Source organism: Herpailurus yagouaroundi, unplaced genomic scaffold (genome assembly GCF_014898765.1).
Source record: "Herpailurus yagouaroundi ecotype Mexico unplaced genomic scaffold, PumYag 188, whole genome shotgun sequence".
Classification (NCBI taxonomy): domain Eukaryota; kingdom Metazoa; phylum Chordata; class Mammalia; order Carnivora; family Felidae; genus Herpailurus; species Herpailurus yagouaroundi.
This window is the reverse complement of record NW_024412419.1, coordinates 31,222,171-31,246,261: the sequence shown is the minus strand read 5'-3', so window position 1 is coordinate 31,246,261 and position 24,091 is coordinate 31,222,171. Positions and strand designations below refer to the sequence as shown.

Genomic DNA, 24,091 nt, shown 5'->3' with positions numbered 1-24,091 from the left:
ACTACTCCCTCTCATATATTCCACAGCCCAGACGAGCTAGATGACTCACCACTGTTTAGACAGATTCCGTTCTCCTCCTTGAGCATATTAGCTTCTGTTTTTCCTTCCCGACCCGTCCGTTGCACTCCTACACATACTTCAAGGCCTATGTCAAATGCCTCTTCCACTGGTCTCTCCATTAGATGCAGGGATATCACTCCCCTTCGGAATTGCCAGAGTATATTATTTGCATCTATCAACTGGCATTTTTTTTTTTTATACGATAGTTGTTTTCTGTCTCCTTCGCTCAGAAGCTGGAAGCCGGAAGGTGGCATGTTTCAACATTGTGCTTTCTATGTAGCAGGTACGCGGTGACCATTTATGGAATGGAACGTATTGTCCTTGCCGACAGTCCTTGCAAAGCATCACAGCCCTCGCTACCTGTTGGGGGGCAACCGTTGGCACTGTCTCCATCTCTGCAGCATGGTGCCATCATCAAGCACGTGACATGACACTGACGGTGTGGGGGTGCCTCCTGAGCAGAGTCAGCATCTTGACTGAAGGGTCTGGACCCCTTTGAGTTCCAGTCCCCACATGGGGTTGAAAGACACTCCGTTCTCCATTGAATTTGCAATCCTCAAGAAATAATGAAAAAAATGGAAATTTATTCCACCGAGAATATAACTTGGGCGTACACGTGGGCCACATTTTGCAACAGATGGGTAACTTATCTGATTAACAGCACTGATCATTTGTCATAACGTAACACGTTATATCCCATCTTTATCATCTAGAATTTTCATGTTTGTAAATCTCACCTCCCTAAGAGTGACGAAGCTTCGTGAGAACAGAATGAGTGACTTACACAACGGTGGAGAAGCCATGGGTGTTAGAGTCAGATCTGGATCCAAAGTTTGGTATCATTGCTACTTAGCCAGCCACCTTGGGTGAGCTGCCAAGCTCCTTTGAGCTGGTTTCCTCATTTTTAAAATCAGAGCAATACTGCCCACCCCTGTGGGAACCAAACATGCCAACGGTACAGATTACTGGCATGTTACCTGTCCTGAACTAGGGGTTCCGTGCCTCCCCTTTCCTTCTCTCCTCCTCTGCTCATCCTATAAAATACACAGATGCTCTAAGATTTCTGCCACCAAGTTTTCCGAACCTAATGCTGAGCGAAAGTGATCCTGGTGTACTTATCAGGATGTGCACACAAAAATCTTAGAAATTAGGGCTGTCACAGGAAATGCAAAACATGTGGCCACTGTGTTAGGACACTACTTGTTCAGAAGAAGAAAATAAAAACACTCCCTAATGACTCTTGCCACATGGAGAAGTCTTAACATGATTTCCAAACCACCACTTTTCCTTGGGCCACGGGGCCACAGTGTACAAGGGGACAAGAAGGCCATCCTGCTGCTCTGGGCCCTGCGACGGGAGGCACCTTCTCAGATTTATCACCCACAAACTTCACCTCCATGACTCCGAGGGGAAGGTTTCCATGCGGTCTGCCCACCTGCTGACCCTGGGGCATGATGTCCCATTTTCCATGCATTCTTCCATTTGTGTCCTGTCCCGTGACATTTGCCTCACAAGCACTTGAGAACATCAGGCATCTGTTATTTAGTCTATAACCTGACACTCAAATTAAGAAAAATAAATGAGCTTACGCTGGCCTTGGGTATTTCCAGTAGCTGGAAATTCCCGTGGCTGAGAAACCTCATGAAGCCGTCTCACTGCAGCATTTTATAGATCTGGCTGCAGGGGCCAAATTACCCTGCCCAGCGAGGTGGGCAGAAAGAAAGCCTGCTGATGACCAAATCTCTTTTCCACTAAATGATTATTTTTGTCTTGATGTATGTGTGGTTATGTTGTTATGAATGATGGTGGTTTTGTGTTTTTTTTTTCTTCCCCAAAGTTTCAGAGAGAAGAGAGGCATGTCTTTAATTCACTACCCAGGAAATAGCGAGTGTGGTTCTTCTTCCAAAATCCCCATCCAAGAAGCCGATGGCAGGCCTCTGAAACAGACCACCTGTGGGCACGTCACGAAGAAGTGGGCTTTGTTTTGACCAGGGCCTGTGGAAGGGGACGCTCAGTGCTCTGTCCCTTAAATGCACTAAACGGTCGTTAGCCAGAGTGGATTTAACACACAGCCTCAAAACCAGCAGCTGTCTTTGCCACAGACATTGACCCCGTCCCGCGTATAGACAGGCATCGCGTGTAATTACCCGGAGCATTTCCCTCACTGCGGAGTAAACTCGGGGTCTTCCCACCAGGGACGTTGCTGTGATAGAGTGGCCTGGATGTGGCCTGAGAAAGAATAGTTGTGGTGTACATACTCCATCCCAACTGCTTGTTCCCTCTCCGTGACCTACCCTTTGTGGGAAGCCAGGAATGCCAAATATTTCTTGCGCTCTGCCCAGGCCTTTACTTACACTCCTTCCCACTCTGCGGCCCCAGACCTGGCCTTCTCCCTGGGCAGCTCAGGGCCCTCTGTCTCTCTCCTTGTTGAACGACTGCATTTTTGTTGGAGATGGTACATGAAACGTATTTCAAATAAAGCAAGAAGAAAGCATAAAATGATGTCTACGGGACCGCATGCCGCCGTGCTCTGGCAGGGTGGATGTGCAATCCCCACGTAGGAGACTTCCTTGATAATGGCACAGTGTATCAGAGTTTCTAGGCTGGAGATACAGTCACTTTTTTCCGAAAATGAAATGAGAGCCAGTCAACTGCAGACCAAAGGAACACAAGGTGGAAAATGGATGGGGAACGTTTTTAAAGAACCCACTGGCCACGCTGGGTGTTTGTTTCCTGAAGGGGAGAATTAAGCTCTCAGATCAGGTCTTTCATTTTTTGGTTTCGTTTCTAATTCTAGAATCTCCTCCGACCGCACTGGGAGGGCAAAGGGGGAAGACGGCTTCTTCTGCAGTTTCTGCTCCACATTTGTGAGGACATTTTCTTCAACAAATCTGTTTTGCCCCAAGGTACATTCTCAAAATATTTCCAGGCAGTATAACTCCAGAGGTGGGGCCTCAGGGAAGCTATGAATGTCTTCATTGCAAATCTACTGAAGAGAAGAGGTAGGCGTCCTGCAAAGGTTCCTCTGGCTAATAGCCATGTGTCTCCGTGTGCCTGGGACAGCCTCCATTCCTATCTGTTGACCTGTTATGATTATGAATAGTTGCCTCTTTCAAAAGTGTCCTGTTTGGATGATAACTTGTGTGGACATCCCTCCTGTCACGAAAAGTACCATGTCTTATGTCCATGTCAAATATGGTGTAGAAGTAACTGGTTCTGCAGCTGGCCTGGCAGGTGGCCTGGCTCTCAGGAGGGAAGGGATGACATCTAAACACACAGGTGGTGCCGTGGTCTTACAGGCCACCGTGCTGTCCATCCCTCGGGGCAGGTCCTGAGCTTTTCACCCAGCTGCTGACTGCACGATGTTAATGAGAATAATTGAAAATAAGACACTTGGCTTTAGATTAGAAGGCAAAGTAGACCACTGGGTCTCTTCCCTGTCTCAAGACCTCATGCTCCTTAAGACTCCACCAACATCTGCAGAGTAGACGGTGACCCTGCTGGCTGAGGCAGGACCCCCTCAGCCCAGTTTTCTTTCCATGCCAGGATAGGTGGAACATCCCCAGATAGAAAAACAAAAACAAAAACGAAAACAAACCCACCCAATACATCTTTGTCCACAAATGCCTAAAATACAATACCGAGCATGTCCCGGACATTATTGCTTGCCCAGATGAGCTATTGGACCCATTTGGAATCCTATGTGGGTATTTAGGTAGTGAGAGAAAGTTTGGAGACAAGGGGGAAAGGAACAAAGCATGGATTGACTGGGGGTTGTATCCTAGACTCTGAGCTCAAGGCGTGACTATTTGCCTACTGAACATGCACATAATTGCAATGGTGTGGGGAGATTTTTGTCCATTCTTAATTATTCTGAATACATCAGAAGGTTTACTTTTAAGAATAATTCACAGTAACATATATAGCCGTTTGTGGACATTCTTCCTAAAGATAAGTGTTTTGTTATCTTTCATTTTACTCCTTATGCAAAACTCATTTATGATTCTGACAGTGTGCCTACAGAATTAATATTCAAAAAAACCTGTTGGATTTGTGTTACTTTTTATTTTAACTGGGGTTCATTTTAAATGGATTGAGAAGAAACTTATGATGCTTTGTCAGCTTCCAAGCTAACCATGACATTGATGGACACGAGACAGATGCAGGGTCTGTTACCAACACTTGCCTGCCAGGTCCCATGTGGTTGAATTCAGAGCCATGTTGCACAAAAGAAATGGTTTTGATTAAATCCTAGGGCTAAAAGAAGTTAAAAAAAAAAAAAAAGAATTATCAAACCAATCCACAGCCATCTGCATGTGCCATGAGATCTCAATAGGGTAAGAGATAGGAGCATTGAGAAAATAAAACCTGTTGGTTTTAACGTGGGAGTATCTTTCTTCCCTGTTTTATACCTGAGCTAATAGGCTGATGGCTAAATAGTAGAGTATTTAGAACTGGAAAATTATCAGTGGACTATAAAGATACCTCTGAATTCTGTAATCTACTCTGGAGAGACCTTCTAACAGAGGACACACGCTGCTCAAATAAGGGATGAACACAATGGAAAGAGCTGAAATAAAGCTCACGTACTGAATACCCATGCGTTGGTGAGCTAAACAAACTGAAATGAGTTTTTGGTAATTTACAATAAGAGTGTCTCTTTTGATAAACCGTTTTCGGATGGCAACTTTTCACATCTGCTTTACTAGATGCTTCATCATGTACTGTTTCCTGTGCGCAAAGAACACCTCCATGTAGTTGCTGTGGGACTCAAGGGGCAGCGCTCTGTTTACAGAGAGCTGGTGCTGAGGGACCGCCTCCCCTTCCTTTCACTAATTAACATTCTTGACATTTGACTTGACAATAGTATTAGAGAGGCCTAACACACAACTTTTGTAAACACAAATAATCTTCTTGGTGGGAGTTACTGCTGAGTCAATACTGCTTCCGGATGTAGTTTGATTTGTCAGTTACAAGTTTCTCAGGTTTCTGTTGTTTTCTAGTTGCTTCAGAACCCACCAGGGAATTCTTCTACGATGAACCTGGTATGGAATTACTCAGCTTTAAAAAATAAAATAAAAAAATAGCTGCCTCGTGAAACAATCGGAATGTGTTGGAGTTGTTTATACATTTAAAAGTGTGTTTTGCATGTGGTGTATGATATGGATGTCATTTGATCATGGCATCAAAACGGGTGTAAAGAATAGTATAAATACATGAATATATATAATATATATATACTATATAGAGACCATATACATACACATACATATGTGTATGTGTATATAATATATCCGTGTGTGTGTGTGTGTGTGTGTGTGCTCCTCTTCTAAGGAAAGTGCTATTTCAACCTGTACCAAATGGTGTTTTCCTTGGTGCATCACCAAAGCAGACTACATCCCTTCTGATATCTATTCTGTATTTGTCGTGTTCTGCTACCTCCGAGAGGTAACGTAGTGTTTGATTTCTTTCCTTATTCCTCTAATTAAAGTAACATGCAATCTTTGAAATTAAGCTGGAAATATATTAATAATTACTTTAAAAGTGTCATGAATATACAAACTTCTGCTGGTACAGAATGTACAATCGATTTGGTCCCGGACAGACCAAACATTTACCAGTATATTAATAACACCAGAGATAATAGGTTGCAGACATTAAACATTTACCTCGACAAACTTCTTTCTCTGAATATCCTGGATATCTAAAACTATTCATTGGAACCATCATACACCTAATAGCAATGTTTACTTACTATCTGCATTAGTTATTAGCCATTTTTACCTGTGTCTCCATTTATTTCACTGAGGAAAAGTTTTATATTTCAAAAGTAAGATCAAAATCCAACTTTCTCTTGACATTGTTTAATACATCTTTGTGCTCTTTTCTAGCTACATTCTGAAACAATTTTAGACTTAGGAAAGTTCCCTTTGCCCTTCACTCAACTTCCCCTATGGTAGCCTCTTATACAACCACAACACAATGAATGGAAGGATGAACATCAAGGCAATACTAATAACTAGACATGGGAGGCAGTTAAAGAGTATCCAAACACCAATTATGTGTTTTTGGATAGTTTCCCCACCAATGTCCATTTTCTCGTCCAGGAGCCAATCCAGGATCCACATTGTTCTTACAGCCTTTCAATATGCCCCCGTCCTTTTGTGAGCACTTCCTTATTACCTGTCAAGCTCTTTTTTGTTTTAATGTTTATTTATTTATTTGTTTATTTATTTATTTATTGAGAGGGAGAGAGAGAGAGAGAGAGAGAGAGAGAGAGAGAGAAAACCCTAAGCAGGCTCAGTGCTGTCAGCCAGAGCCAGACATGGGGCTTGAACACATGTTTCACGAGATCATAACTCAGCCGAAGTCAGACGCTTAACCAACCGAGCCATCCAGGCATCCTAAAGCTATTTTTAACAAAAACCATTAAACATAATTCCACTTGAATTTAATAGAAGAAAAAGAAACTAAAATATAATTAGATGTGCTGAATTTCAGGTAAACATTTCTTTATAAGACGTATGTCCTAAATTATCTCTCCAAAGGCAAGAAAAAGATTATGAAATACATTCAGATATTTATCAGTTAGGTTTTGGTGCCTAATGAACCACTCTAAAGCTTTGTGGCTGAAAACAAACACCATTTCTCATTGCACACAGCTCTACGGGTCCAGGTTGGGGTGGTGGGGGTAGGGGGGGGAAGTGCAGTTCTGTAGCTCTGGATTGGCTGATCTTGGGTGAATTGCCTAAACATGTATGGTTAGGACATGCGTCTGGGTCTGGAGCCTGGCTGCCCTGGGATCCCCACATCACATATGTGGTAAGAGTTGGTTATCTCTCAGCAGGGGCAAAGGGGGTGGCCTGATCATGTGATCTCTCATCCCGGGGCAGGATCAGGATAGCCCAGGCTTGCTCACATAATGGTAACAGAGTTGCAAGAAAGAGACTGGAAGTACACAAGGCCTCTTAGAACAGGCTCAGAGCTGACACAATCGGCTCTTGGTCAAAGCCAGGCACGGGACCAGCCCAGAATCAAGGCTGCTTATTCTATTCTTCTTCTTCTTTTTTTTTTTTTAACTTTTTAAAAATGTTTATTCATTTTTTTGAGAGACGGAGAGAGACAGGGCATGAGTGGGGGAGGGGCAGAGAGAGAGAGAGAGAGAGAGAGAGGAGACAGAATCCGAAGCAGGCTCCAGGCTCTGAGCTGTCAGCACAAAGCCCGATGCAGGGCTCGAACCCGTGACCTGAATCGAAGGCAGATGCTTAACCGACTGAGCCACCAAGGCACCCCCGCTTATCCTATTTTCCTTATGTACTGATGTTGGTCATTCAAATACAGAGTACTCATGACAGCATTATGCTTTCGGATTCTAAGCATTCAGCAGATTTAAGCATTTATTTGGGGATTATTTTTCCTACTATATTTTTGAACATATTTCCTATTTTATTTGTTCATTTCTTCTTTGCAAACACCAGTTATGTATTTTTGGATACACTTTAACTGCCACTCATGTCTATCCTCTTCCTTATAACCTCTTTTTGCTATTATTATATACACCCAGAATGTCCCTTTAGAAATTTGCAGGCCTAAAAGTGTCACATTATTAATCCAGGTTTTAGATAAAATGCCACATGGTTAGAGAGACCTCTCCTGGTCACCCAACCTAAAGAAGACCTTACCTTTTCATCTTCTATCACATAGTCTTGTTTTACTTTTTTTACTAGGACTACATATATTTATTCTATGTATTTTATTTTTTCTACCCCCTCCCCCACCATCCTAGATTATAAACTCTAGGAAGGCAGAGATGCTTCTAATCTTAAACCCCGCTAAAACTCCAGCATTCAGCAGTGCTCCTGGCATATAGGGGGTATTCAGTAATTGGTTGTTGAATGAATGAATGAAAGTCCTGTCTGTTTTAAGGTAAATTGTTTTAATGTTTATTTATTTTTGAGAGAGACAGAGCGTGAGTGGTGGGGGGCAGAGAGAGAGGGAGACACAGAATCTGAAGCAGGCTCCAGGCTCTGAGCTGTCAGCACAGAACCTGATGCAGGGCTCGAACTCATGAACTGTGAGATCATGACCTGAGCTGAAGTCGGACGCTCAACCAACTGAGCCACCCAGGCAGCCCTGCTTTAAGGTAAATTTATTCTAATTTTGTTGCATATAGTATAGCCTTCTTCTCTGTAATATTTTTCATTTACATTTATCTCCTATAATGTCCTTGAGATCATAGAGAAAACTCTTTGTCTGAACTCTTTCTCTGTTTCCTTGGAAAATTTCTCCTGTTGTTCTTTATTTTCCTTTGTCTTACTTTTTTGTTGTTGTTAAAGTAAACTCTACACCCAAGGTGGGGTTCAAACTCAAGAGTCGTGCCCTCCACCGACTGAGCCAGCCAGGCGCCCCCTTCCTTACATTCTTTTTTTCTTTATTTTCTCTCTCATTTCAAAGCAGGCCTGTGTGGGTGATTCTTTCTGATCATCGTTCATGTCGTATACTTGCTGAAAGGTAGTCCGTAGAGGCAGGGAAGCAATGTTGGTAAGCTCGAACATACTGCTTCCTGTAGCCTCTCACCAAACCTATTACTTTCCTTAACCCGTGAATGTGCACCATCGTTCAGTTTTCATCCTTTAAGAGATTGGCAATTTGCAAAATGCCGTGTTCCTCCGATGTCTACATCTCACCTCACTTCCGGTCGTCTCCACAGCGAAGAGAGTAAGTAGCGGATGAGAATTGTGTCACCCCGGTTTCTCCTTCATTTTCATCGGCCATGTGCTGTGGTGTCAAAGTCGGTCTCTACAGGGAGAGTCTTCTCCTGCAGTGAGTGGCCCTCTGTGCCCCTAGATCTTACGCCACTTGAAGAATCCTTGTGGGGCTCCTGGGTGGCTCCGTCGGTTGAGCCTCTGACTCTTGATTTCGGCTCAGGTCATGATCCCACGGTCTGCACTGAGTGTGGAGCCCGCTTAGGATTCTCTCTCTTTCTCCCTCTGCCCCTCCCTCCCACCCCCCTTCTCTCTCTTAAAAAAAAAAAAAAAAAGAGTCCTTGCCTGCATTTCAGGGCAACCTCTGTTGCTTTGGGGGAAATGGCCATCTTGCCTAAGGTCTGAGGATATGTTGTTAGTTCCCAGTGTTCTTCCTCATTTTGGTCCAGATTTCACAGCATTTGGCAGATTTGCTACATTGTTTGTGGTTCAAGAATGTAGTCGCATCCGTATTTTACTGGCAACTAAAATGTGCCTCCATTTTCTGTTCTTTTTGAGATTTTTGAGGAAGAGAGGGGGAGAATTAACATCTGTACACCATGATCTTTAACCAAAACTCGCTTTGTACTCTGAACTGCATTCAGTAAATGTGTGTTACGCAGTGTGGGAGAGGCCGTTCACCTACCAGGCTTGGGACCGAGATCTGAATTCTCACAAGGTTTATCTAAAATTTTATGGCACAATCTTGCCCCCCACCCCCCGCCCATGTCCTTTCTTCTCCATCCATTTTGCTCTGCTTTTCTGTACCTCCAAATCTCTAGAGGGTTTTGGTTATTTTTGGCCTCCTGGTGCCGCTCAGTGTGCTCTCTTCCTCCTTTGACAGCGATTTTCTTTGTCGTTTTTGTGGCGAGAGCTTTCCCGGGGCCCTCGTCTCCCTAACTTCTCCAACTTAATCCCCAGGGTTGCCTGGCCTCAAACGAGTAGTGAGTTGATAACAACCACCCTCCCCCGCCCCCATCACTGCCTCTGCTTATCTGCATTTACTTTATCCAAGCCATGTTGCCAAAGCTGGTGTGCGTATTATCCCAGGTAATCCTTCCAAAAACCCTGCAAAGTTAATATGATAACCTGCAATTTCAACATAAGGATGTGAACGGGATTTTTTTTTTCCCCCTAAAACTGACTCCAGATTTATACTCAGAGATTTCACTGTGTGTGTTCAGGAAAATACTTTGAAAGATGGTCTTGGGGGTGATTGGGCTCTCAGGGTGTCAGAAGAGGTTGGAAAGGAGAAATTGTTGCTTTGCTGCGGGAAGGAAAAAGGGGAAAAGAAAGGAAAGGAGGGGAAAGAAGTTAGAGGCCAGACCTGAAAAAGAGCCAGTAAACTCCCACCTCAGCCACCTCCCGCTGAGGTGTTAGAATGCCATTCCTGTACAAGGTGGCTGTGCCCCCTCCTGGATCTCTCCCATCCCCCAATCTTCCATCCATCCGCTGTGCACCCAATTGCTCGGACGGGGGTAGGGGGTGGTTTCTACAGTTCTTACAGAAAAGTCTTCTTGGCCAACGACTCAAAAGTCAAACCTGCACACAGCGGACCAGGGGCTGGGACACAGAAGGGGCATGAGCACAGAGCCCCTCCACAAAGGGAACATCTTTGAGCAGGAAGTTTTGGACTTTTTTTTTTTTTTTTTTTTAGCCACAGGATTGTGGTGGTTGTGGTGGTAGAGATAGGCAGATGCCTTGAGCCAATTTTTCCTCTGTCTTAAGAGAGAAAGAGGCCACAGGGTTCTTATGACATCTGGGCTTTATGTCCATATGAAAAACGAGGCTCAGAGAAAGCAAACAACGTGCCTCAGGACACTCGAAATATGGAGGGCCTCTTGTTATTTAACAAACCTGCCCAGTTCTTTCCTGCTCAGGATGTTTCAGGGCAATTTTTTTCCCCAAATCTGTGCCTTTCCAGATCACTCCCCAATCACTCCCAAATCACTCCCCCAGAGATGTTTTCCTCTACTTCCTATGAGGTACCCCCCTGCCCACGCTCCATTTCTCGCTCCTTATCATGCTTCATTTTTCTGAAGAATCGCAGATAGCCCCACCAGAGGCAATGTTACAAATGTAATTTTTAGGCTAGCTTCTCTAATAGGATAGAAACTTCTCGAGGATAGAGATTTTTGTCTTTCAGTCACCACTGTGTCCAAAATGCCGAGTATAGAGAGCTTAGCATTTAGATGGTGCTCAATAAAGGTGGGTGCTCAGTATACTCAATAAACGTTCACAGAGTGCCTCCTCCATGTAGGGATGGTCTCCTGTCTTTCTCATTTCCAACTGATCGAATGCAACCCAGTCCGCTCGTTTCTAAGCCAGTCACAGAGACACTGTACTTTCCTCAGAACTGAGCCAAACGATGCATTAGGCCTAGTCTCACAAGTAGCTGCCTCTATTTATTGACTTACTTTGAAGGGAACTTCAAGGAGCTTTGGTGGGGAGCCATTACTACATGAGTCAGATATGAATCTGCTGTTGTATTCTCTCCTCCACATGTGAAGCCATAAGTCTACAGGACTGGAGACACTCGAGCCCCATGGCTTAAATTTTATGCAACTTTCTCTGGAACAATCATATGCCCATTTCTCAACTCATGTCTGCCGTCTGGGCTACAGGTCAGCCAACAGTGGGTGGAAGGTACCAGGCCGTCCTTGCAAAAGACTTCTCCATCCTTTGGCGGAGGGAGAAGGATGTCCAAAGGGGAAGGACGCTTCATTTCATTCCATGTTTTCCCTCACATATTTCTCACGTGATGCTAGCAACGCAAATGAAGCGGGCTACAAACGCTTCGGCCACGAGCTCCAGCCACACCATCTTTGAAGAGCTATAGTAATAATACCTGGGTCTGTCTTTGCTCACCTTGAGACCATGCGGCATTCTTGAACCTCTCATTTCATTGTCTTGGTGAGATCATCTACCCATCAGCAGGATAAATCATTGGTAAGATGTTGGAATGTCACATGCCCAGAAAATTCTTAGGAAGAATATGGTCATAAAAATAAAATCACACTGTTGGGGAAGAAAAAACAACAAGCAACAACAACAGAGACAAAAACATAAATTAATGCAATAAAACACATCTATTGGGAATGACTGGGGCAAGGCAGAGGGCTCTTTCTACATGCCGAACTGAAATGTTCTATTAAGGTTTAAGAAATCATGTTTACAGCAGATATAAATTAAATTAACTGTGAGTCCATAAAAGAGAGCAGCTGTTCTCCATCTCCAGTGATGATAGAACAAGAGGAAAGGCTGGTCAGAGGTAAGGAAGACTTTCTTCCTGGCGGTGGGACCTATAACAACATTAAGGGGATAATGTGGAGACACAAGAGTGCTGTGAAGCTGTCGCCTCTGACACACATTGGGAGGGCACAGATCACATGAATTTTACATGTGCCTTGATGTCCTTTGCCCTTGACCAAGATTTCATAATAGCCCCCGATTTCTCTGTACATTCAGCTCTTCCACCGTAAATAAATGGGACTCCTTACACGGAAGCTCCAAGAATGCAAATGCACATCTCAAAGTGCAAATGATCATCTTGTCCCAGCTGCAATAGCGTGGCTCAAGGCTAGGGAGCTGAGTGACTGAAGGGATCTCTGATCCCGCAGGCTTCAAGACCATGCTCAACGGCCGAGTTCACCAGACACACATAATGCCTGGGTCATTCCTATCTCTACTTGCTGGCCTGGTGCCTTCCCTAACATGCTGCATCTGTGACGGGGATCCCACGTGTCTGCCTTTCCTACCAAGCCTGCACCTTCACCTCTTGCCCCTACTCCACAGGGCTCTGGAAGCAGCAAATGGAAATGCAGATAAGGAGGAAGAAAAGTATGTGATATCTGGGAATTGTGGCAGGAATCCAGGAATGTCCTAGGGACCATATTGAATTCTGCTTTTCTGATGAGGTTTGATTCATATGAATGAACTACTTTAGGTTTTAGTCAACTCCAGTGTATTATACTGGATGATGTTCCGGAGATAATAATTTCTTAAAGTTACAAAGTCATCTTCAACTTACAAAGTTGTCTGGAGGGATTTTATGTTTGCTTTATTTTTGACTTGGTAGGTTGTTTTATTTATTTTATTTTATTTTATTTTATTTTATTTTATTTTTGTTGTTGTTGAATGCTTTTAATATAGTGGTTTTTAGATTAAGTGTGTGTGTGTGTGTGTGTGCAGTAATATATAAAAAGGATTATATACCATGACCAAGTGGAATTTATCCCAGGAATGTGAGGGTGATTCAACATACAAAAAATCATTTATGTCATATGCTATATCAATATAATAAAAGACAAAAACCACGTGATTATCTCAACAGATTCAGAAAAAGTATTTGGCAAAATCTAATATCCCTTCATGATAAAACAAAACAAACAAATTAGGAATAGAATGGAAATTCCTCGGCCTGATAAGGGAATCTCCAAAGCAAACAAACCCACAGCAAATATCACAGTAATGGTGAAAGACCAAAAAGCTTTCTCCCTAGGATCAAGCAGAAGACAAGGATATCTACTCTGACCACTTCTATTCTATCTTGTATTGGAAGTTCTAGCCAGGGCAATTAGGCAATAAATAAATAAATAAATAAATAAATAAATAAATAACATCCAAATTGTGAAAGATGAAGCGAAATTATCTCCATTCACAGATGGCACGATCTTCTATATGGACAATCCATACATACAAATAATCTAGCAGAAGTAATAAATGAGTTTAGCAAAACTTTAGGATGCAAAATCAGTAACAAAAGTCAACTGCATTTCTCTACACTAGCAATGAATAATTCATAAATTAAACACACATTCCATTTAAACTGGCATAAAAAGAAGGAGATACTTAGGCATACGTTTAATAAAAGTGGGGCAACACTCATACACTGAAAACTACAAAACATTGTTGAAAGAAATGAACAAAGACCAGAATGGACCGAAAGACATTCCAACTTCATGAACTGGGAGGCTCAATATCGTTAAAACAAATAATTCCAAAGGAGGTCTACAGATTCAATGCTATCAAAATCCCAGCTGCCTTTTTCCCTTTTTTGCAGAAATTGATAAACGGATCCTCATATGCATACAGAAATGCAGACAACCCAGAATAAACAAAACAGTCTTGACTAAAGAAGAACAAAATTGGTGGAATCACCCTTCTTTGAAAATTACTATACAGCTACCGCAGCTAAGACAGTGCAGTTCTGGAGTCAGGGTGTACATAGAGATCAAGGGAATAGAAAAGAGATCCCAGAAATAAATCCTCGCATTTATGGTCAATTGGGATTTCAACAAGTGTATCTGTCAGGTTTTTTTCAGAAAAACAGAACCAATAGAATATATGTACGTGTGAATTAAGAGATTTATTTTTGGGGGGCACCTGGGTGGCTCAGTCAGCTAAGCATCTGACTTCAGCTCAGGTCATGATCTCACAATACGTGAATTTGAGCCTCACATCAGTCTCTCTGCTGTCAGCACAGAGCCCACTTGGGATCCTCTGTCCCTCTCTCTCTCTGCCCCTCCCTCACTCTCTTTCTCTCTCTCAAAAATAAATGCACATCTAAGAAGCAACTGGTTACCAAAACTCTTTAAAAAGAGAGAGAGAGATTTATTTTTGAGGAATCGGTTCATGTAATGTGGGAACTGGCAGGTCTAAAATCTGCAGGGCATATTGCTGGCAGGCTGGAAACTCAGGTGAGTTGATATTACTGTCTTAAGTCTGAAGGACAGGCCCAAAGGCTGAAAACACAGGCAAGATTTCTGTGTTGTTGTCTTGAGGTAGAATTCTTTCTTCTCCGGGAAACCTCCATTTTCACTCTAACGGTCTTCTACTGATTGGATGAGTCCCACCCACATTATCAAAGGTAAGATCTTGTCAACTTAAAATCAACTGACTGTGTATGTTAATCACATCTACAAAATACTTTCGCGGCAATGTCTAGACTAGTGTTTGAAGGAATGATTGGACACCACAGCTAAGCCAAACTGACACATAAATTTAACCATCACAAGAAGGGTGCCAAGACAATTCAATAGGGAAAAGATAATCTCTTCAACAAATGGTGCTGGGGCAACTGGACATCTACACGAGAACTTATCAAGTTGGACCTCTTCCTCATATCATATACAAAGTTTAATTCAAAATGGATCTGAGATTTAAATGTAAGAGCTGAAACTATAAAATTCTTAGAAGAAAGCCCAGGAGTACTTTGTGAATTTGAATTAGAGAACAGTTGGTTAGATATGACACCAAAGTCACAAGTGACAAAGAAAAAATTAATTGGACTTCACTAAAATAAAAACTTGGTGCTTCAAAGGACACCATCAAAAAAATGAAAAAGGCAACCCACAGACTGGCAGAAAATACTTGCAAGTGTAAATGTCCCAGGTAACTGACAAAGGACTCGTATCTAGAATATATAAAGAACCCTTATAGCTCAATAACGCAATGACAAATAACCCAATATAAAAATAGGCAAAGAAGTTGCATAGGTATTTCTCCAAAGAAGAGAATACAATTGGCTGAGAGCAATGCCTCTCACATTTACAAGTTATCCTTTTTTATATCCATTTACCAGTTACAATTCCCAAAATTTCTTTTTTTTTTTTTTTAAGTTTATTCATCCACCCTGAGGGAGAGAGAGAGCACAAGCAGGGGAAGGGCAGAGAGAGAGGAAGAGAGAGAATCCCAAACAGGCTCTGAACAGTGTGGAGGCCAAGGTGGGGCTCGAACCCACGAACCGTGAGATAGTGACCTGAGCAGAAGTCAAGAGTCAGATGTTCAACTGACTGAGCTACCCAGGAACCCCAACAATTCCCCAAACTTATCTTTAAATGTCGGGAGGGGCAAGGCCCGGGCTCCGTGTTGTACTGATGAGTTAATCTCTCATCCATTCTCTCAACAGATACTTCTTGAGCACCTACTATGATTGTCAAGGTCCTCAGAGGAATCCATGTGTGTAGTTTAGAAGCTCAGGTAGGGAAGACTAAGGCACTCTCCCTACCCTCAAGGAATCCACAGAGTTGCCCTTTTACACAAATAAGCAATTACCAGGAGATGTGGTAATTTTCCAGCTTTGGAAAACAATCCCTATAGCTGTGTTCTGTCCCTGTTGGGTTTTCTGACCTCTGTAAACTATAACATTTCTGAAGGCTACTCTGTACACTGTAACATTTCTGAAGGCTATTTCCTAGTGCTGCCTGCTGCATCTTTTTGTTTCTTTTCCTTCCTGAAACTAAATTCTTCCTGGGTTCTGGATTCTCAGATGGATTGCAGATGGCTGCATATATGTCACTGATTTCATTTTAGGAGCGTTTGTATTGCTTTCTGCCATTTTTAGTCATTTTGTTTTTAACATGAATAAAACAACTCCACCTGCTTCTTTCATAAGAGGGGTGTGGAAGCTTCAGAGGATCCTACTGGCGCTGAGCAGAAATGGTGGATTGCTGACCAGGGGTTCACAATTCTCTCTGCAGGGCCAGCCACGAGTCCCTAAAGACCTTCAGGTGACCTTGCAGTTCACTTAGTTACTGTGCACCTTCTGTTGATAGAGAAGAAATTACCTGGATGTTGCTGGAATTACCTGGATAATGGCTGTGTTATTGAATATTTTTAGACTTGTGTCATTGTAAATCAATTAAATATCAACTTAGGTCTGGGGGCACCTGGGTGGCTCACTCGGTTAAGCATTCGACTCTCGATTTCTGCTCAGGTCATTATCTTGCGGTTTGTGGGTTCGAGCCTCTTTCTCTCACAAAATAAAATATTTTTTAAAGAGTATCATCCTAGGTCTGGAATTGATCTCTGGTTTGTTAATTTGTTCTTTTGTGCTTACTTTTGTTCTTTCAATAAATGCTATAGTAAATCCAGTCTGGACCATACTTCTCGCTGGCACTGGAGAAACAAACATATACATGAAACACAATCTCTGTCTCACTGGAAGAAGAAAAAGAAGAAGAGGAGGTCCGATGACTTCATATGAATTAACTCAATTAATCCTCACAGCAATCCTACAAGATAGGCGAATTTTTATCCCCATTTTACAGATGAAACAACCAAGGTTAAGTTCTTTGCCCAAGATCATGTCATTGCTAAGTACTTAATGGCTCTGGGGTCCATGAACTGTATCACTGTGTTAGGTTTCCTCTCTTAAAACACAGTGTTCCTTACCACAGATTCTAAAAAGCATATAAAATGAACTGTTTTGTTCATTTCTTCCACAAATACTTACTGAGCTCTAACTATGTTCTAGGCAGTTGACTAGCCTAGGGGGGATAAAAGGTAGCAAGAAAGACATGTGGTTCTATCCTTGAGAAGCTGACGGTCTCAAAGCAAATAAATCCAAGGATGCCAACCAATTCAAACATTATAAACCAATTCAGTTCCTCCAACCTTGGATGGAGGGAAACAGCAGGGGAATTTTCTCTAGATGTGGTGGACAAGAAGGTCTGCTTGACACATTAGCTAAGACCTGAAGGAAGAGATGGAGCTGAGCTGAAGGAAAGAGCATCTGGGATGGGGAATGGGTGGTTTTGAGCCACTGAAAGCAGAGAGAAGAACAGCGAGAGGTGAGATGGAGAGGTGGGTATCCGGCCATGCGGGGCCTCAGGGGTGATTGTGAGTAGTTGTGATTTCATGCTGAAGGCAGCGGAGAGCCAGAAGAGCTTTAAGTGGGAGCGTAACGAATGGTGTGACCTGATCTCTTTTTAGAAAGCACTTCTGCTTCGTAGGGATGGATTACAAGAAGCAGAGACCTTGTGGAGAGACCCAGTAAGAGACTCCTGTAACATTCCAGGTGGTAATGAGTTCACTCTGGAGGGGGCAGCGTAGATGAAAAGTAGGTGAATTTGAGATACGCTGTGCTGGTAGAATCAACAAACGTGATAATAAATTGGATACGGAAGAGTGGAAGGGGCTACAAGGGAACATGAAGAGTCAAGGTTGAGTCCTAAAGCTTTGGGGAGGACTGTGGTTCCATTTCCTTAGATAAGACAGTGTGTGCATGCGTGCGTGCGTGTGTGTGTTGGGTGAGAGGGAGAGTTGCAGAGAGATGCAGTCCAGTCTTGTGCTTCAGATCCATGATGTCATCACATCTCAGGCTTCTTCCATCCTCCTGCTTTGCCATCTAATGTGTGGCTTGCATTCTTATGGTCCCAAGATGGCTGCAATCCTTCCAGCCCATATCCATGTTTGCAACAGGAAGATGGAAAAGGAAGCAACACGGAAGAAAGTAGTGACCCTTCTCTGAAAGAAAACTTTCCTTGAAATCCTCCACAGACTTCTGCTTATATCTCCTTGGCCAAAATTCTGTCCCAAGGCTAGCCTTTGTTGCAAGGGATGCTGGGAAATGCGGCTTTATAATGGAGTGAGGTAAGTGTCTGCCACAATCAGGGTTCTCTGATTAGGGTGACAGGGAGAATGGATATTGGGTAGACAGCCAACAGTGTCTGATAGACCATCCTCTGCCTTAGTTAACCTGTGAATCTGAGTAGCCTGAAGGACAATATATTTTTTAATTTACTCAGGTCTCCATTCTTCATGAGTGAGCAAACTGCATCACGAGTGCTGGCAAACCCGGGGCTGTCCTATTTCTGATGATAAAGAATCTTCCATTTGTGAAAAGGAAAGACCAACCTTCTGTCATCGACCTCCTTGCCACCTCCCAAGAGCACCCCTCAGTCCCAGCACTTCTCTCTTTTTCAAGTGACCATGTCACACAGAAGCATTGCCATCAGGCTTGGTATTGTGCCACCAAGCTCATACCAAATATCCTGAGAGGTTGGCTTAGTCCAATTGAGTGCAGCTTCTTTTATCTTACACACTGCCTCGTGATTCTTGGAAGGGAAGTGATACCAGATTTAGCTATGGGAGAGTCTCCTCATCAGGGTCCCCAGGGCAGTCTAGGTGACCCAGGCGTGTGAGCCAGCCATCCCCAGTATGTGTCTCTGGGATGCTGAGGCCTTTATTCTCTGTGCATTGTAGGGCCCCTCTACCTGAGCCGAGAAGAGAATTCCCTGGCAGAAAGCAGAGGCCTGTCTAGAAGCTGTGGCCCATTAGCCTTGTACAAAGATAGACTGTGCTCTGCTGTAATCTAATCTGGAAGCGTTTAATACATTTGCAGCACACGTGCCAGCTACTTAGGAGGAGGGATGGTCAGTTTTTTTCTCTAAAAGAGAAACTTCAAGCTGACTATAAATCAGCCTTCTCAATATGCCCATCATACCTGACACTGAAAAGAGTCTTCAGTGAGGGGAATCGTGGTCTCTGGGGAAGAACCTTGGCCAACAACGAAGAGAAAGAGAAGGAAGAGACCAAAAAAAAAAAAAAAAAAAAGGAAGGAGAGGCTCTCATTGTGTTGAATCAGAAACCACTTTTTCTCTGGAAGAAATTCAGCAAGTGAGTGTCTTGTCAACTTACTCGAGTGAAAACAGGGGCAATTAAGACAGGACAAACCATCCCCAAATGCTCAAGTTTGGGATTCGTTGAACATCTCAAGCTATTTTCCAAACGTTTGGGGTTTGGCACAGTCCGGGCTCATGGTTGGGAAATTTTCCTGAAGATCTGTCTGAATGGCCCTATTTTTATTCCATCCCCTTGCAGTTAATATCCGGCTAACTCATTCGCTCCATGTTTTGTACTGGCTACATGTTGGATATCTTCAGACCCTACACGCGTCCGTTCCCCTTCATGTGGTTCACCGAAATCTCAGGATATCGTCTTCCTGCCATTTGTGTCTCTTGGTCCACCATCCTCGGGGATTGGGAGATGGCGGCAAGGACAGAAACGGGCCCACGTCACGTGCAGCGCTGCACAAGGATTCCAAAAACGTTTCTCAAAGCCTCAGGAGGTGCAAGAGCTGACTGCACAGTTTTGAAAAGATTGCATACGGAGAGGGATTGAACTTATTCTCTCTGGCCCCAGAGGGGTGGAACTAGGACCAGAGACATCTGTGGGCTCACTACAAGAAGGAACTTCTCATTTCAGAGCAGCCATAAGGACAAAGAGCTGTGTTGTCTTCGGCAGAAGACGTGGGTCTCCATCCGAGGTTCGTAATGGTCCTCCATTAATTTTTGGAGACTGAAAAATGTATCAATAAAGGTATTCAACTATAGACAATGGTTGGATCGAACGACCTTAAAGTGCCTTTCTTTTTTTTTTTTTTAACACAGTTTTAATGACTGCATGTTAATCTTTATTTATTTTTCAGAGAGAGAGACAGCGTGTGAGCAGGGGAGGAGCAGAGAGAGAGGGAGTCACAGAATCTGAAGCAGGCTCCAGGCTCTGAGCTGTCAGCACAGAGCCTGATGCGGGGCTCGAACTCACAGACCGCAAGATCATGACCTGAGCCGAAGTTGGGCACTCAACCGACTGAGCCACCCAGGCGCCCCTAAAGTGCCTTTCTTTTAGGGTTGGGCACTGTCTATGCAACACGCAGCAGAGTGCCTGGTATGTAAAAGGTTCTCAGTAATTACTTGTCGAAAGAACCAACGAGAAATTGGATGAAAACTGACACAGCTTGGACAGTTCCAAGCATTGCAACACCCTCGAGAAACTGGGGTAGGTAGTAAGGAAGCTCTGAAAGTATCAACCATGGCCATCCTGGTCTCTTCGCAGAGCCATTCTTTGCCGCCTCTGAGAGGCAATACCTAGAGTTTAAAGAAGACCACCTTCCAGACTCTACTTCCTTCTTCGGCAGTTCCCCAAGCCTCAGGGTGACATTGTTCTTGTGCTGCCACATGAAGTGGCCTCTGAACCTGCAGCTGAGAATGTGTGGGGAATGGGGTGCTCTTAGCTCGATTATTAGAATATGACACCCATATTCTTCATGTTTGCCCCTCTGTGATTAGCCAGATAATTAAGGAAAATCGTGCCTTGTTACAGAGCCCTTTTATGAGAGCTGTGGGATAGGAGTTAAACTCAGGCCACCCCTGTTCATTTATTCAACAACCACATGTGAAGGCCTGCTCATTGCCAGCCCTGTGTGCCCTGGAAAAGGAGGAGATGGCAGGTGTGGAGGGCACCACTGGGGAGGCAGCCTGTCAGGGCAAGTAAGGTGGCGCATCCCCCTCCCGTCAGGTAGTTGAACCATAACAAGCCTTGACATTCCAGGAGGTAATAACTACGTATTCAGCTTTTGTAGCTCAAATCATCCTGGCTTTAGTGTCGAGTCTGAGGCAAAACAGAGACATTCAAGAGCCAGATGCGTGAAGGGCAGGCGGAGGCACTTGCATTGATAAAGCATCTGTGTTTATCGGGATTAGCTAGCATTAAAATCTCGGTTAGTAGTCACTAAAATTCAACAGAGTGGGAATTTGTATACCCATTTTACAGGTGAGGAAACAGGATTGGGAAAGAGAAATGGTTGCCCAAAATCACACCGCAAATATTAGCAGAGTCAGGATGTAAGTTGTCATTATTGTTTGCCCTGGACGCAAGAAAGCACCTTTTGTTCCCTGAGGTTGTCACACATAGATAAGAAAAGTCAAGTCATGGAGTGAGGCTGAGTCAGCTGTATCCCAATGCATGTCAGCAGGAGCAGGAGAGGAAATACTGTCCGCAAAAGGAGCATTGTGGATCTGAGTTTTGAACAATTACTTGTTTTTGGAGGTCTTAGCCCATTTCTAACCACTTCACAAAGCGGGTTCCCACCTCTTTATTTGGGTTTCTGAGACTCGACTAACTTTGTATGTGCAGCCAGTCTGTCATTCCCGCAAATACAACTTCACAGGATAAGAGTAATTCTTCACGGTCAGAAGATGATCTCCAGCCCTGATCCACTGCTTAAAAGCCACATGATGTCGGCCAGTGAACCTCACCTTTGAAGGTCAGTTTCCTCGAGTGTCAGATGAGGGTGGGCGTGACCTCAAAGAACGGGCACAGGACCAAAAAAGGAAAAGTGCATGAAGACATTTTGTCACATGGAAAATGCTAGTCAGATGAATGTAGTTATAATTATTTTAGTTCTTCTTTATGGGAACCAAAACACCTTTGGTTTGAAATGGGGGGGGGGGAGGAATAAGAAAACCCCGAGTCAAATAGATTTAATAGCCTTGCCTGAGTTAATTTAAAAAAAAACGGATAATTTTTTATATTATATTCTGCAAAACTGGGAATTTCAAACTGGGTCTCGTGATTTCTAATTGAGCTTGAAGGCCGCTTCCTAAAATAAGAACTGGCTCCTTCGTCCACTGGCTCCAGCTACATTATGCATCTCAAAACAATCAGCCCCTAGTTCCAGAAAGAAGAGAACAACAAAAAATATATATATATCTATAGCAGCTTCCAGTTTTTCTTGGATTCTTTGTTTCTTTTTAAAAATTTTTTAATGTTTATTCATTTTTGAGAGAGAGGGGGAGATAGAGTGTGAGTGGGGGTCGGGGGGTGGGGGAGGTCAGAGAGAGGGAGACACAGAATCCAAAGCAGTCTCCAGGCTCCGAGCTGTCAGCACAGAGCCCAACGCAGGGCTCGAACTCGTGAACTGAGAGATCGTGACCTGAGCCAAAGTCGGATGCTTAACCAACTGAGCCACCCAGGCACCCCTTCTTGGATTATTTCTGCAGGATCTTGATATTTCTTTTATGAATACAGCTTCACATTTTTTTTTATTTTATTTTTTAAATTTTATTTATTTATTTTTCAATAGACAGAAAGCACAAGCCAGGGGAGGGGCAGAGGGGGAGAGAGAGAGAGAGAGAGAGAGAGAGAGAGAGAGAGAGAATCCTAAGCAGGCTCTGTGGCTCAAACTCACGAAAGGGGAGATTATGACCTGAGCTAAAATCAGGAGTTGGATGCTTACCTGACTGAGCCACACAGGTGCCCAGAATATAGCTTCAGAATTACACAAAGCTTAATCCAGTGAGGGCTGCCACCACCCAGAAGTTGGGGCAGGGAGAGGAAAAAGAAAGCCAATGGTGACGCCAATCCCACATTCTCCTTTCTTTCCAATGAGTAATAAAGTATATGAGTGAGGGTCTCGGTTAATGAACTGGGATTTGCTGTGCATGGGGAAAACACAAAAGATCGGCCAGGGTAGGGCGATGCCTCTACCCCATGAGCACCGCTGGGGAGGAGAGAGGTGACCCGTGAGCACCGTGGCAGCTTCTGGGGCTCTGCAGAGGGCTATAAGGAAGTGACTTTTTTTGTTTCTTGGTGTTTCACACAGATGAGGGCTGAGAAGTTAATCATGTCAACTCTCATCTGACAATGACCTAAGAGTGGTTTGAGAGTAAATAAACAAATTCAACATGCTCCACCTGTTGATAGAGAAAACAGCAAATACGGTAACTATAATCTGCCTAATAGGTTTACACTAAATATTTTGTTTACATTAATTTATTTAAAAAACAAGGCAGCCAGTATACAAAATTTGAATCAATAATAATAATAAACTTGGGCCATCAGACTCAAAATATGTCCACTTGCTCTACAGTCATAAAACTACTGTTTATATTTAATTCATCTTTCTTTATCATGAAGGTACATTTGCAAGTATTTCGTGGATAGCATTTTTGTTTGTTTGTTTGTTTGTTTTTTACTTTGAGACTCCAAAGCATTTTTGACCATAGTATTTTGTTTTCATAATTTACGTTAATACAGTGCCATACTTCAGAATTATTTAAGTTTGCTTTTCTGGGGGCCCCTATAATGCCCATTGTTTCTCCCTTCATGAAATGTTGTTGGCCGAATGAGTGACCATGTCCATGAACCCATCACGAATATCTTTTACGTCCACCGGGCTGTGACATAAGGTGGGAAGGTGCACAAGGAGAAACTCTGATTTGGGAGTCCACTTCCTGCTGCTAAGACCTGACAGCAGGAAGATCGTCAGTGGTGCTGGGAAGTGTGGGAAGGAGAAGCAGAAAACACTGAGATCAAGATACAGAAATCTCGTCGCTGCCTCCCAGCTGGAGTTTCCAGAGAGATGGAGAAGAAGATTAGCAGCTTTGCAGCCCTCTGGAGAAGCCGCCAAGGCCAGGTCCACATGTCAGAGAAGGTGGGCAGTCGTAGCAAGAGGGCTTTGTTTCTGGCAGTTGAGAGGGAAGTTCTTTTTTTTTTTTTTAATTTTTTTTTCAACGTTTATTTATTTTTGGGACAGAGAGAGACAGAGCATGAACGGGGGAGGGGCAGAGAGAGATGGAGACACAGAATCGGAAACAGGCTCCAGGCTCTGAGCCATCAGGCCAGAGCCCGACGCGGGGCTCGACCTCACGGACCGTGAGATCGTGACCTGGCTGAAGTCGGACGCCTAACCGACTGCGCCACCCAGGCGCCCCTAGAGGGAA

At 43.5% G+C, this 24,091-nt stretch overlaps 1 long non-coding RNA gene across 1 annotated transcript; it reads left to right on the top strand.

Annotated features, from left to right (window-relative positions):
• Positions 1-14,338: 14,338 nt before the first annotated feature.
• On the top strand, positions 14,339-19,941 carry LOC121044590 (uncharacterized). The gene is made up of 2 exons (XR_005797374.1): positions 14,339-14,503; positions 18,335-19,941. It is a non-coding gene; the product is annotated as an uncharacterized LOC121044590 (long non-coding RNA).
• Positions 19,942-24,091: the final 4,150 nt, after the last annotated feature.